General features: G+C 41.4%; 1 long non-coding RNA gene across 1 annotated transcript; it reads left to right on the top strand.

The window, feature by feature from the left end:
* Positions 1-12,432: 12,432 nt before the first annotated feature.
* On the top strand, positions 12,433-13,431 carry LOC138452623 (uncharacterized). Its single transcript, XR_011260268.1, has 3 exons — positions 12,433-12,568; positions 12,656-12,772; positions 13,109-13,431. It is a non-coding gene; the product is annotated as an uncharacterized lncRNA (long non-coding RNA).
* Positions 13,432-14,949: the final 1,518 nt, after the last annotated feature.

The following is a 14,949-nucleotide window of genomic DNA, read 5'->3' as shown; positions in this document are numbered from 1 at the left end:
AATTGGGTGGGAATGGCCATAGGGATTAGTATGGCCATGGGCAGTCAGTGGGTGGCAAATAAACAAACAACACCTACAAGCTTTGTGTCCCTCTTCATATGCCATTTCTACATTTCTGTACTCTAATCCAATAGTTTTCAGTTTATAGGTGGTGCAAGCGCCACCTAGTAGTCCAAACTAAACATATTAACAGGAAATTATGTATTTCAGAAATACTGTTTACAGTATTTCTGAAATATTGCACGTTTGCCAAACATGTACCTTCCTAGCATCAGTAAAATTATACTTCTGGTGGATCCCTCAGATTAGGCTGCTGGCCACATGCCCAGTCCCTGCCACTCAGATGCTCCGCCCACTGTTAGGTAAGATTTTCATAGTAATGATAAATCTTCCTGACCTGTGTCAACCCCAGAACTTTTTGCTTTACTGGTGGATTATTTGTTCCTTATATCCCCGTGGGGGGGAACCTTTTTCTACACTCACAGAGTCTGTTACTCTTTTTATGGGTGTCTGTATAATCTTAAAGATTTTTACAAAGGAAGAGAAGCACTGAAAGATTGTGCAAAAATTCGTGAGCACAGTTTTTCCAGCTAACGATTTGCCTGGTAAAGTCGATGTGGTGCAAAATTTTGTAAGGGGCTAACAATTAGCCCAGCATGTTGGTTCGTCCATATGTGAAAAGTTCGATAAAATTGGCCCCAGATATCGTGCTCTGATCTGCTGGTTTCCTGGACAGTGGAGCAAAAGATGGTGAATAGTTTCTTTTTCATTTGGTGCGTTACAAAATCGACAGCTGTTGGTATTTGTTTGTTTGTTTGTTTGTTTATTTGGTAATGCGCACCAAACCCATGGGTAACCGGGCGCAACCGATTACATGAAGACTTAAGCTTGTTACAGTATTTGGCTTGAGTATATACAACACAACGGCAATAGGAGCAAAAATAAATGTAAAAATATATACAAGCATATGCCTATAAAACACAAACGGCAAAAAAGCAAATAAATACAAGAATATATACAAACATATGCCCGGCATGTCTTGGGGTGACCGGGCGAGGGGTAGGTAGTGGCTGGGAGGGAGTAAGCTAGGTTTTAGTCAAATTATGTGTCATTGGTGCGCAGCCAATTGATTATCTTGTGCCTAAATTTCGGGTACGGTTGTTCAATTCTGAGGTCAAGTGGTAATTTGTTCCAGCAGTGAGCAGCTTTGACAGGAAAGCTAGTTCCTCCCGCGGTGGATCATTTAAACCTTGGAATCTCTAATTTGAAGGTGTTGGCGAATCTCGTGGGTCGCATGGAAATGTTCCTGTTGATTTTTTTCCATTAGATGGGGGTGGGGGGGCTAGGTTGTTTAGACATTTAGATGTGAGGGTTGCTGTTTTAAGTAGGATTCTATCCGTTATTTTTAGCCAGTTGACCTCTTTTCTGCAGTTAGTGATGTGTTCTCTGTAGGGGATATTATTCTGTAGTTCTCTGTAGGGGACATTATTCTGTAGTCTTTGGAGTTTGTCTCTAATGTATTTATTGGTTCCAGAGTACAGGGCGTTGCAGTAGTCTAACCTAAACATGATAAGGGCGTTAGCTAAGGTGATGCAGCTGGCGCTGGAGAGGTATGGTCTGGTGGCGCGGATGAGTTTGCAGGCCTCTAACTGCCAAGATTTCGTTAGTTGGAAACAAGTTTAGGTGGGCTCTTAATAAAAAGTCTTGTCCATGTCTACTCGCGATTTTTTTGATATATGGCTGCAGTTCATTTAGTTTTCTTATATTTGTTGGAAGGTGGATGGTCAATTTATTACCTGCTACAGCCTCTAATGTCTCTATCCAGTCTAGCACCTTCAGTTTGTTTTGAATTCTTACCGAATTCTCCAATTCTTGATTTATTAAGTTGTAGACAGAAGGAACTTCTGCCATCCAACACTTTCTGTAAAGCATGAGGCTCGCGTATCTTACAGTGGCTTGGAGTGAAAATAGGCTAAGTTTGCAACGGATAGGAGCAACCGTCGTTGAGTTCGGCAACGTCAAAAACTTCCCCAGGAATAGAGCTTCAAGCTTTGGCCAAACATTCGATGGAATGTTGGGAGATGCTTCAGCCCCATAGGTTAATGATGGTACAACTTTTCTTTTGTAGAATTCATGTACAGGGACTGCCGAATACGGTCCGTACTTTCGATCTATAGCCTTGCCTTGCTTAGCTAGTTGTTTTACTTTTGCCTTGAGTGCTTCTTGCATACCTGTGTCTGTTCTTGAGCTGTCTAGCGTAACACCCAAGTATTAAAAATGTTGAACTTTTTCGATGTACTTTCCATTCAAGGTTAGATGAATTTTCTGTTTTTTCCTCTCAGATTTTTCCAGAATCATGAATTTCATCTTTTTGTCATTGATTTCGAGATTATTTTTCTTAGCATATTGAAGTAGGCTATTCAGCTGACGTTGAAGGCCGACTGGGGTGCAGTCAAGTAGTATCAGGTCATCGGCGTACAGCCAACATGTAATCGAAGTTTTGTTCATCTTTGGCAGAAATGCTCGTACTTCTAAGTTAGATTTTTGTAGATCACCAATGTAGGCAAGGAACAAATCCGGAGCCAAAGGACACCCCTGATTCACTCCTCTACATGTTGGAAGCACCGAAGATAAGACACAATTCTGATCTAAGCGGACTCTTATGCTGGTGTCTGTATATAGCGCCTTGATCGGTTGAAGAAGATTAGGTGGACAATTCCAAGCTGCTAGTTTGGACCATAAATTGGATCTGTCCACTCTATCAAAAGCTTGGGTCAGATCTATAATGGGCAGAAAAATGCGGGGACCTCCTTCCAGTACTTTATTTTTTAGCACATTTGTCAAGAAGATATTGGCCATTGTTCCTTTGTTCTTTTTAAAAACCTGTCTGTAGAAAGCCGTCGCAAGGTGCCTGTTTTGCCCACACTTTGAATTATTCTAGTAAAACAATGCCGAAGACTTTTCCTATAACATCCATCAGCGCTATAGGGCGGTAATTAGCGGGGTCACATCTGTTTCCTTTTTTGAAAATCGGGACAACTATAGAAGTTTTCCATGATGGCAAGATATATTTTAGGTCTGCCCATCTCTGAAAGATTTTACTTAGTAGTCTTCACCATTCAATAGGACAGGCTTTTAAGTCCTCATTGGTGATTCCATCTGGACCCGGGGCTCTTGAGTGCTTAAGTTTTTTGATGCAAAAAACGATGTCCGCTTGGTTGTCAAACTTTGCCCATGATTGTAGTTCCTCCTTTATAACCAAAGCCTGGGGTTCTTGCAGACTCTTGAAGAGGTTGGTAAAATACAGTGTCCACATTTTTTCTCCAATGCTGTTAGTCATGGTGTTTTCTGACGACAAAGTCGTTGATTTGATGAGTGACCAAAATTCTCTGGATTTGTTGCCGCTTATGGCTTTTAAGATGTTTTCCGCATCTTGTTGGTAAAGGTTAAGTCGATGCATTCTTACCCATGCTTTGTATTGTTTTGTTGCTTTAATTGTCTCACTGACTCTTTCACTTCACCTAACTGATTTGCTCTCTGTTTGTATTTCTTCAATTTGCGTATCTTATCAGCAAGGAGTTTGTCATACACGTGTCTTGGTGATGCAGTCAAATGTTGTTTACAAGGCTTCATTTTCTTGTCGACTGTTAGGAGTGGTAAATAGTCGATTCGATTTAAATAATCGCAGTGAGACATTGCAGTATATCGTGTCTCTAGATCTTTTATTGAATTTGCACTTAGTCTTAATCGAGTTCCTTGTGTGTTGATTTCCAACTGAGCTCGTGATTTAAAAGCCGGAGAAGCAGTAATAGCCTAGGACGTCGACAGTGGATTATGGTCGTTTGACATGGATCTTTTGACCTCAAATGATTGTGTGATTTGAAGTAAGGATTTCGTCATGAATATGTGGTTAATTGTCCCTTTAGATTCTTCACGCTCCCAGGTCGGGGCTCTTTTGTTGCCTGGAAATGTCTCATTTAAGTTGTGCAAATCTCTTGATTTCATTAAGTGTGCCAGTGCGGCACCTCTGTTCTCTGCGGCTGATGGTTTGAAAGAGGCGTGGTTTTTTTTGTTCTTCCACAGAACATATTGCGTTGAATTCGCCACATAAAAGAAAATATGGAATAAGATGAACTGCCAGAGCTTCTTCGATTGCTTTCTCTAATATATCCAAATAGCCTGGAATATCCATAGAGGCCGGGTTCCAATAGGTATTTTCAATTATTATTGATGATTGTTTAATGATGTTCTTTCAGGGATCCAAACTTGTCCAATCTGCCTTAATCATCACAATTGCTTGGGTACTGAGTATTGTTTGTCCCAGTTTAATTCCCCATCCATTTCTGCACGCGATCAGTAATCCCGATGAGGGCCTACCTAAGGATCCCTTTTTGGCCGGTGCTAGAACAGTATCGTAGCCCTCAAGAGTTGGACATTCTCTCAACCAAGTCTCCTGGAAACATATTACGTCGTAGTCACATAGTTTTATGCCCCCTGGTGCTTGGAGGTGGGCATGACCACGAGTGTTTCATGAGTACAATTTCGTTGTGTTAGAGATCTTCGTTAGTTGATGGATCTCGTTCCCTGTCTCTCGCATACCAGCGAATTGCTATTTGGTTAGTTGTGTCTTCAAAGCTTTCGGAAGCCAGGACTACAGTCTTTGCGGGAGCGTTCCTCTGTCTAGAGAGTCGTCGATTGTCTGGTTTGAAGATGTTAAATAATTTTTTGGTCTTTTTGTATTAACGTTTTCAATTGTCACACTTTTATTTTAGTTGTTTCTGTCCCAAGATTTGTTGCAAAGGGCCTATGCCTACGTTCTGGCAGTCGATGAGGCCATTGTTGTGCCTTATCCTGTCTTTCCTTGTTGTTTTTGTAGACAGGCGGAGGCGACCTTTGGATCTACTGACAAATGTTCTTCGGCTTCTTTGCGCTTTTGTTTAACATTGTTCTAGAACGAGAGCGGGCTAACCACATAGTTCTTTCCTTCGTTTGATCGGCTCTAGAGGAAACCGTTAGATCAAATCCCATTCTTAGGAAGTCATCTTTCCTGCCACTTAAAATGATCTTTACTCTTGATGATGCGACATACAAGTAGGCTCTTGCTTTCTGGTGCTTGTGACTAGGCTCCACAATTAGGAGGTCCTCTGATTTCAGGTTTCGAAGTTGTGGAATGTATTTAAAGAGTCTTAACACAGAGCTGTGATTTAGAATAATGTCATCTTCGTTTTCTGCAATTTGTTCCAAATGTAATCTCCATTTTGCAGATTCCCACTTGCTAGGGTTCTCGTTGTAACTTTGAGTTTTAGATTGATAGTGGGTCATCAAGGGCTTTGTTTCTTTTGACTGGTGTCTTTTATGTCGAGTTATAGTCTGAGGGGTCATGTGTCTTCTAGCCCTTTTTTCATATCCTCTTTGTCGACTCGTGTGTATGTTTCTTCTCTTTATACTTCTTTCAGAATCCTTGAAGGATTGTTTTAGTACAGACGCTTCCATTTTTCTTCTAGAGGGGGAAGGAGTATGGATGTTCTGCATATCCTTATGAGTCGGTTTATTATCTGAACTAGTGCTAGTCATCTTATATCGTCTTGAATCCTTGTTGGTTGGCTTATTTGCATAACTTGTGCTAGCTATGTTGTCACTGAGTTCATGATGTTTCCCCTTTACCTCATAAAGTGGGTTGTTCTGTGGTAGATTTAATAGGTTTTCTTCTCTCATCTCATGGGAAGTTTGCTCTGTCAAATGGAGACTTAGGTCAATTAGAGAGTCAGTGTTCAGGAACTCATCAACTGTCCTAGGGGAGTTCCTATCGGTGGGGGTTTTCTTGGTTGCTGGTTTAGGTAAGGCTGGATTTGATTTCTCTTGTGTATTCTCTATTTATTTTGTTATGCAGGATTGGCCTTGCAATGTTTTGCCTGTCACTTTTATTTTGCTCCCTTAGGCTTGGAAAATTGATTCCATCATTTGGCTCTTATTAGTACTAGATGTTGAAATCAAATGTTTGTTTATATTATTACGAGGTTCTGCAATTATCTCCAAGTTGGAAGGTTTAGGGCTTTCTGAAGTAGTCGATGATGCAAGGTTTTCTCTGCCGCCCTCTGAACTTTGTGTGCAAATCAGATGTTCACTGGTGCTTTTTGGCAAGTTCGGACGCAAAGTTATTGCTGAGGTAAGAACCTCCACTTGAAAGTTTTGATCAGTAACTGTTAAATAGATCCATGTCGTTGTTTGCGTTCCAAAATCAGTGTGAGATTGGATTGAGTTGATGCAAAACGATGATCTATCAAAGTTGTTGGATGCTTAGTTTTGGTTTCTAAAGCCGTGACATAAGCTTATAAGAAGATTAGCTTACTGTGGATCATCGCTTGTATAGTTGTGTGATCTTTTAAGGTGTCTGCTACCACTTCATAAAGTTTAGTGAAGGGTTCTAAGGCTATTGTCATCACCAACATGATAGAAAGTAAATCTGGTTTCTTTTGTAGGTGTCTCTGTTACAGTGGTCGAATGGGAGTCTGGGTATAGGTTTGAAGACAATCTTCTAGGAGGCGACTCAGAATGATGGGCTGTAAATGGAGACTGATTTGAATTTGGACCATACATGTCAAGCAAGTATCTCCTTGTCACTTTTGATTGATAAAGTGATAGAAACTGAACTTCTTTTTGATTAGTTTGACTTGACTTCTGGTTTGAAGACTGACTTTTATCCCCATGGTATTCATTCCCACCCGGGACCACAGGGGGTATGTCGATGTTGGGGGGTTGAACAATATCTATCTGGGCATCAATTGTTCGCTGCTCTTCTTCGCTTCCACTAGTTTGTTGAAGTAGAGTCTTTTCTCTGAGTCGCTCTGACTTTTGCCCCGGTAATACAGTTTGATCGTGAGTTGTTTCTACTTTTTCTTGTAGGTTAGATGTTGGCCCTTCTAGGTTCTTTTCGAGGAGTGGTGGAGTGCTAATTACGGCTCTTTCTATTTGACGCTGTTTGGCAAGAGGAGTACATTCATTGAGTGCTTCTAGGATATCTGCGTCAGAGATGTCCTAATAAGGGAGTCTCTTGTCATCTCTGATTTATAGACGCGATTTGAAGAAGTTCATCAGGGTTTTTTTGTTTGTTTCTTTAGGATCTTTACTTTTTCTAGAATTTGAAATTACTGTATTTGTCTTGCCCCTGTTCACTGATGTTGATTTATTTCCCCTCCCCTTACCCCACAGCACATTTTTCTTTCGTGACTTAGACGCTGATCTCGAGTTTTATTTGAGCCGCCGACCAAACTTTTTGTCTTTTTCTAATGTTTGCAACATGTAACACTGGGTCTGATTCAGGGGGTGGTTCCGTTATTTCCACCCGTCCCGCCGTATCATGCACTAAATCAGATTCTAGGGGTGATTTCATTGTTTCCACCAGCCAAGCCGTTTCATAAAGGTTGGCAGTCATCGGTAATAACAGCTTTACAGGTGATAGAGATTTGTGAATCTGGGCCACAATGGATCTGGAGATATTCCCCAGGTTGCTGAATTCACTGTCCTCAGTGATTTTGGGAAAAGCCTCTTCGCTGAGAAAAGGAGAACTTGACTGCACCAAAGCATTTTTCCTTTGTGGATCCGCCCCTTCACTCTGAAGCCACTGCTCACCCCCCTGCCCCAACTCGGCAACCCGCTCTGACAGCATCTCCCCTCTGGGGGAAGCCAGAGCCTGGTGTATACAGGTGGGAAACGGAGCGAGGGCCTCGGCTAAGGGGGAATGAAGAGGTAGTTGCAAGAGTCTCGCTGGCACCCGCTCGTAACTATGCCCTAGCTCGGCCGCCTGCTCTAACAGTGTCTCCCCTCTCGGGGTCACTGGAGCCTGGCGTGTGCCGGCAGGAGTCAGAGTGCAAGCGAAGGCTGAAGGAGAATGGAGCTCCGACTGCAACGACTGTAGCGACGCTGACCCCGGTATTGAGTAAGCGTTGATGTTATAGTTTGTAGTGAACTTTCCATATTTGCACAAGGTTGAATAAGGTCCAAAAGCATTGTGGCAACATTTACGCATGGATTGTGCAGGTTTAGTGCAGTTGACTCTACGTGCTCAAGTAATGGTATCAGCAAACTGGCTGTTGTCGGGCTGCCCCGCCTATCTGCTTAGCGGGAGTTGGGCGCTCTGCGGGCATTGTTGGCAAACAGTATTCCTCATGCTGCATTGCGGGAGTCGTTATTCTCGGGCGTCCGCTCCTCAAGCAGCGCCCTTCCTCATCTTCTTTGGAAGTGCTGGTCACATCAGTAGTCCTGGAAGTCCTGGTTTTAAGTAATGGGTAATCCCTATTTTTTGTTGACGGGGGGTCTCATCTGGAGGAAGGGACAATCTATAAGGGAGAAAAGTGAAAAACAGATGGACTACCCCTCTCTTTTAGTCTTGTATGGATCTTACGTGAGCGTTAAAGGCAACATAACTATGTCATTAGTTAGGAAGTCGCAGGCGGAGAAAAATTGAACTAATCACTCCAACTTGTAACAAAGGTTCTGTCTCTTTAATAGTTGTAAAACATCTTTAAAAAGCATTTTTAAATTGATACTCAATCATATCACTCATTCTACATACATCTCATCTAACAGGGGAGTTCTAAAGTGAATATAAATCTTTGTAGGCATAACATTTCAGTTTGAATATGCATTTTTGACATGGGAAAAAAACATTTGATTTTCCTTAAACAGTCGACATATGTTTCGGCCCGTTATGATATACCACTTTTGTCAGCAGTGGTCACCAGACTAAGTATAAGGCCATCTTCAGGACACCAATTGCTTTGTAGTTGATCAATCTTGATCCCCTTTTAGTACATACACACGTCTGCAAAAGAATTTTTTCATACATAAGTATACGTCTATTAATCTTGTGTAAGACTCTGCTGTAAGACATTTGTTTTTTTAAAAACGACAGAACAAGTTGCGTATCTCCACTTTGACTAAATTTAAGAGCGATGGCTAGTTTTATGTTATACTAAACCTGCCTTTACCCCACTAAGTCCATATTGTGCTATTTAGACTATTGAGAATACTTAGACAAACGGTGTCACTAACTGTACAACTACCCTCGTCTCAGGTTTTTGTCACTTAATGGAAAACCCTACACTTTAACTTGTCTTTTAACATTTTTTAAAAATTACTAAATATTAAAAACACTTACATGTCCACATCTTGTATTTATGTGACTAGAATTCTGCGGTTTATCTCGCTGTCTGAGCTTGTTGTACTCAAAAATTCTCGCGAAGGTAACTTAAGATGCGCTCTGTGATGTTGGTGCCTGTAGTTAATTAAAACAACTGTTTAGAAATGGCACCTGTGGTTTATTCTAGACCACTATTTGAACATACCACAATTTGTCGCTGACCTCTTAGATGATATGAGGAGAAATAATGACTTTCAGTTTGGCATCAGCTGTTTTTCCATAAATGGTCGTTAATGCCTTGATTGAATGTTGCCAGGTGCCTTCTGGTGATTTAGGATGGACTGAAAGGCCGTGAATGGATTTGTTTCCTATGGCAATGGAAACAAAACATAATTAGCCTGACAGCATTTGAATGCATGATGAGCCAGTTGAAAAGATGCTTGTAAAGTTAAGCTCTAGTCGAGCTATGGGGCATGTTATTTTAACACATTTTTCTATTATTGTTTTAAAACTCATTGTTACAAGGCCTCAGCCCGTCAGTTTTTTTGCCGTTGGTGTTAAATGCGCCCTGGAGCTGTTTGCAATCTCATCATGATTTATTACACATTGTTCGTGGCCGCGCTAGCCGACATGCTGTTAAATGCAGGCTTGTAAAGGAAAAAGTCCTTGCTTGGTTATTTAAACCTGTAGTGCCCTTTTAAATGATTACACTCCCAGGTTGTTTTATCTCGTACAAGTTCGAAAGGCAGGGATTGAGCTAATTACATTTTCATGTTAAAGTCACTGAAGTCGAGAACATATTTTACCTTTTAGTCCGCAAAGGGCATGCGCTAGAAAGCTGACTTGTCTTCGGCATGGGCAGCACGGCTTAAAGTGAAACTAAGTCTGATTTTTATAGGGTCACATGATACAGGGTTACCAACACGTGATCGCCGGTATATTATTACAAGCCTGAAGGATGATGGGACTGGTAGTTTAAAACAGAAATGTGACCTAAATTCGTTTATTTTTTGTTCTTGTGATGCATTTCTGTGTGTTTTACGACATGGGCTTTGCTTGGATTTGCCTAATTTCAAAATATACGCTCCAATCACGTGGGCGCCGGAATATTATTACAAGCCTGAAGGGAGTTGGGACTGGTAGTTTAAAACAAAAAATGTGACCTAAATTCGTTTATTTTTTGTTATATTTCTATGTGTTTTGCGAAATGGGCTTTGCTTGGATTTGCCTAATTTGAATATGCGCGCTCAAATGGGTTGGGAAACCTCATTTAGGACTATCACTATGTGTAGCTTTAATAATACATCATCAGCCTCGAGGGCTAATTAGTCGATTTTATTTTCTATATTAGCACTGTAAAAACAGTTTTGGAATGTGCTTTTTAGATGGTGCTGTTTACCTGTTTCTATTAGGTATCCACCCTTCGGCATTGTTGATACGGAGTGGTAATACTACAGAGTGCTGTTTCTATCACCGTTAGTTCTAAGGGACAACGTTTCTATACTCATTTTTAAAGAAATGTGTTCCATTCTATGGCGATATTGAGGCCATGTTTCACAGTGTCAAGGTTGTATATCCATTTCTGCTCACATCTGGACAGGTTGAGGTCCATGTTGCCGCCTCTGGGGGATGGTTGGATCACTTGGATCACACACCAAAGTAGTTCTGTATATTTGTGCTGTTTACGAACATAATGAGCCACCAGGGGTTTATTGTCTATTTTATTTCGAATACAGGATTTGTGTTCGCAGATTCTTTGACGTACCTGTCGTTTGGTTTTGCCTATGTAAACTAAATCACATGGGCATTTAATGGCATATACCGCCCATTTGGTGAGGCAGTTAGTATGTTCAGTATGCGCACAGACTATGACAATGAAAAGCATTCAACTTTGTAACACCACCATACATTTGAAGACCTTTACTAACTGCCTCACCAAATGGGCGGTATATGCCATTAAATGCCCATGTGATTTAGTATATACAGAACTACTTTGGTGTGTGATCCAAGTGATCCAACCATCCCCCAGAGGCGGCAACATGGACCTCAACCTGTCCAGATGTGAGCAGAAATGGATATACAACCTTGACACTGTGAAACATGGCCTCAATATCGCCATAGAATGGAACACATTTCTTTAAAAATGAGTATAGAAACGTTGTCCCTTAGAACTAACGGTGATAGAAACAGCACTCTGTAGTATTACCACTCCGTATCAACAATGCCGAAGGGTGGATACCTAATAGAAACAGGTAAACAGCACCATCTAAAAAGCACATTCCAAAACTGTTTTTACAGTGCTAATATAGAAAATAAAATCGACTAATTAGCCCTCGAGGCTGATGATGTATTATTAAAGCTACACATAGTGATAGTCCTAAATGAGGTTTCCCAACCCATTTGAGCGCGCATATTCAAATTAGGCAAATCCAAGCAAAGCCCATTTCGCAAAACACATAGAAATATAACAAAAAATAAACGAATTTAGGTCACATTTTTTGTTTTAAACTACCAGTCCCAACTCCCTTCAGGCTTGTAATAATATTCCGGCGCCCACGTGATTGGAGCGTATATTTTGAAATTAGGCAAATCCAAGCAAAGCCCATGTCGTAAAACACACAGAAATGCATCACAAGAACAAAAAATAAACGAATTTAGGTCACATTTCTGTTTTAAACTACCAGTCCCATCATCCTTCAGGCTTGTAATAATATACCGGCGATCACGTGTTGGTAACCCTGTATCATGTGACCCTATAAAAATCAGACTTAGTTTCACTTTAAGCCGTGCTGCCCATGCCGAAGACAAGTCAGCTTTCTAGCGCATGCCCTTTGCGGACTAAAAGGTAAAATATGTTCTCGACTTCAGTGACTTTAACATGAAAATGTAATTAGCTCAATCCCTGCCTTTCGAACTTGTACGAGATAAAACAACCTGGGAGTGTAATCATTTAAAAGGGCACTACAGGTTTAAATAACCAAGCAAGGACTTTTTCCTTTACAAGCCTGCATTTAACAGCATGTCGGCTAGCGCGGCCACGAACAATGTGTAATAAATCATGATGAGATTGCAAACAGCTCCAGGGCGCATTTAACACCAACGGCAAAAAAACTGACGGGCTGAGGCCTTGTAACAATGAGTTTTAAAACAATAATAGAAAAATGTGTTAAAATAACATGCCCCATAGCTCGACTAGAGCTTAACTTTACAAGCATCTTTTCAACTGGCTCATCATGCATTCAAATGCTGTCAGGCTAATTATGTTTTGTTTCCATTGCCATAGGAAACAAATCCATTCACGGCCTTTCAGTCCATCCTAAATCACCAGAAGGCACCTGGCAACATTCAATCAAGGCATTAACGACCATTTATGGAAAAACAGCTGATGCCAAACTGAAAGTCATTATTTCTCCTCATATCATCTAAGAGGTCAGCGACAAATTGTGGTATGTTCAAATAGTGGTCTAGAATTAACCACAGGTGCCATTTCTAAACAGTTGTTTTAATTAACTACAGGCACCAACATCACAGAGCGCAACTTAAGTTACCTTCGCGAGAATTTTTGAGTACAACAAGCTCAGACAGCGAGATAAACCGCAGAATTCTAGTCACATAAATACAAGATGTGGACATGTAAGTGTTTTTAATATTTAGTAATTTTTAAAAAATGTTAAAAGACAAGTTAAAGTGTAGGGTTTTCCATTAAGTGACAAAAACCTGAGACGAGGGTAGTTGTACAGTTAGTGACACCGTTTGTCTAAGTATTCTCAATAGTCTAAATAGCACAATATGGACTTAGTGGGGTAAAGGCAGGTTTAGTATAACATAAAACTAGCCATCGCTCTTAAATTTAGTCAAAGTGGAGATACGCAACTTGTTCTGTCGTTTTTAAAAAAACAAATGTCTTACAGCAGAGTCTTACACAAGATTAATAGACGTATACTGATGTATGAAAAAATTCTTTTGCAGACGTGTGTATGTACTAAAAGGGGATCAAGATTGATCAACTACAAAGCAATTGGTGTCCTGAAGATGGCCTTATACTTAGTCTGGTGACCACTGCTGACAAAAGTGGTATATCATAACGGGCCGAAACATATGTCGACTGTTTAAGGAAAATCAAATGTTTTTTTCCCATGTCAAAAATGCATATTCAAACTGAAATGTTATGCCTACAAAGATTTATATTCACTTTAGAACTCCCCTGTTAGATGAGATGTATGTAGAATGAGTGATATGATTGAGTATCAATTTAAAAATGCTTTTTAAAGATGTTTTACAACTATTAAAGAGACAGAACCTTTGTTACAAGTTGGAGTGATTAGTTCAATTTTTCTCCGCCTGCGACTTCCTAACTAATGACATAGTTATGTTGCCTTTAACGCTCACGTAAGATCCATACAAGACTAAAAGAGAGGGGTAGTCCATCTGTTTTTCACTTTTCGTCCTGGAAGTCCTGTCAGCCCTACCTGCCATGACTGCAGGACTGCCACTCACCGACCACTCTGCGGCCGCTCCGTGGGTAATGGCAAGTTAAGTAGTGTGGGTCCACCCACAGGACTGAAGCTAGTAAAGCTGGTAGAAAGACTCTGGATCTCAGGTACTGAAGCAGAAAAAAAACAGGCGGGGGACTGCTGTAGGACTGCCACTCACCGACCACTCCGCAGCCGCTGCGCGGGTAATGGCAAGTTAAGTAGTGTGGGTCCACTCACAGGACTGAAGCTAGTAAAGCTGGTAGAAAGACTCAGGATCTCAGGTACTGAAGCAGAAAAAAAAACAGGTGGAGGACTGCTGCAGGACTGCCACTCGCCGACCACTCCGCGGCCGCTCCACGGGTAATGGCAAGTTAAGTAGTGTGGGTCCACCCCCCACAGGACTGAAGCTAGTAAAGCTGGTAGAAAGACTCAGAATCTCAGGTACTGAAGCAGAAGAAAAACAGGTGGAGGACTGCTGCAGGACTGCCACTCGCCGACCACTTATAATGTTATCCTCTTTGACAACTTTTGGCACATACTGCCTATTGCTGATGGGTTGCCCTTTTAACTTTCCCTGGCTAACCTTGTGAGATCTACAGTTCCCAACAGTAAACAAGATCTTTGGATCCCTCTTACATTTTATTAGGTGAAACCAGCACACCCCCACCTTAAGTGGAGTGCTGGGGAGATACAATGTATCCCCTTTTCACACTAAAAACGGTAACAATTCTGTTACATGGACAAGCTTACCTTTAATGGCTGGTGGCAGAGATACCTTTTACTAATTCAGTGCACCTTTACCCCAGGCCGTTTGCACAGCTGTGTTAAAGGCACCCAAGGTTGCTCATTTTAAGAAAGTGGCCCCTGTCTTCTTTTTTCACCATTTTAGTGTTTCTTGTCGTTCCTTCTTCCTTCTCCTGATATCCAGGGTGGGAAATTCATTTGTGTGATTTTTTATTTTAGGCAGGAGTCCCATAGACTCACCGCCCAGGCTCCAGAATTGGGACAAATCCCAGTGGGGGGCTTGCTGTCCTGATTGAATAACCAGGCCGCCCCTTGTTGTAAAATGCAGGGAGAGAATGCAGAAGTTGTGCTGTAGTTCCTATTAAATACGCCGAACCTGGAAGCTGAAGAGAAGTGGATCACTGGAACCAAAATCGAAGAGGATGATGAAGGGAAAGCAGCTGAGACGATTTCCAGCGATTGGAGAGCCTGCTGTGTAACCTGAGCCTGCTATAGCACTTCCTTACAATCGACCTGGGGACTCTGAAAACGATGGCCCCACTCAGAGCCTGGTGAGACCCACTAGACTCAATAAAGACCTGCATTTTGAGC

The sequence above is a fragment of the Ambystoma mexicanum genome, chromosome 4p (assembly GCF_040938575.1).
Source record: "Ambystoma mexicanum isolate Mex_15411 chromosome 4p, UKY_AmexF1_1, whole genome shotgun sequence".
Taxonomy (NCBI): Eukaryota; Metazoa; Chordata; class Amphibia; order Caudata; family Ambystomatidae; genus Ambystoma; species Ambystoma mexicanum.
This window is presented reverse-complemented; position numbering and strand designations above follow the sequence as displayed.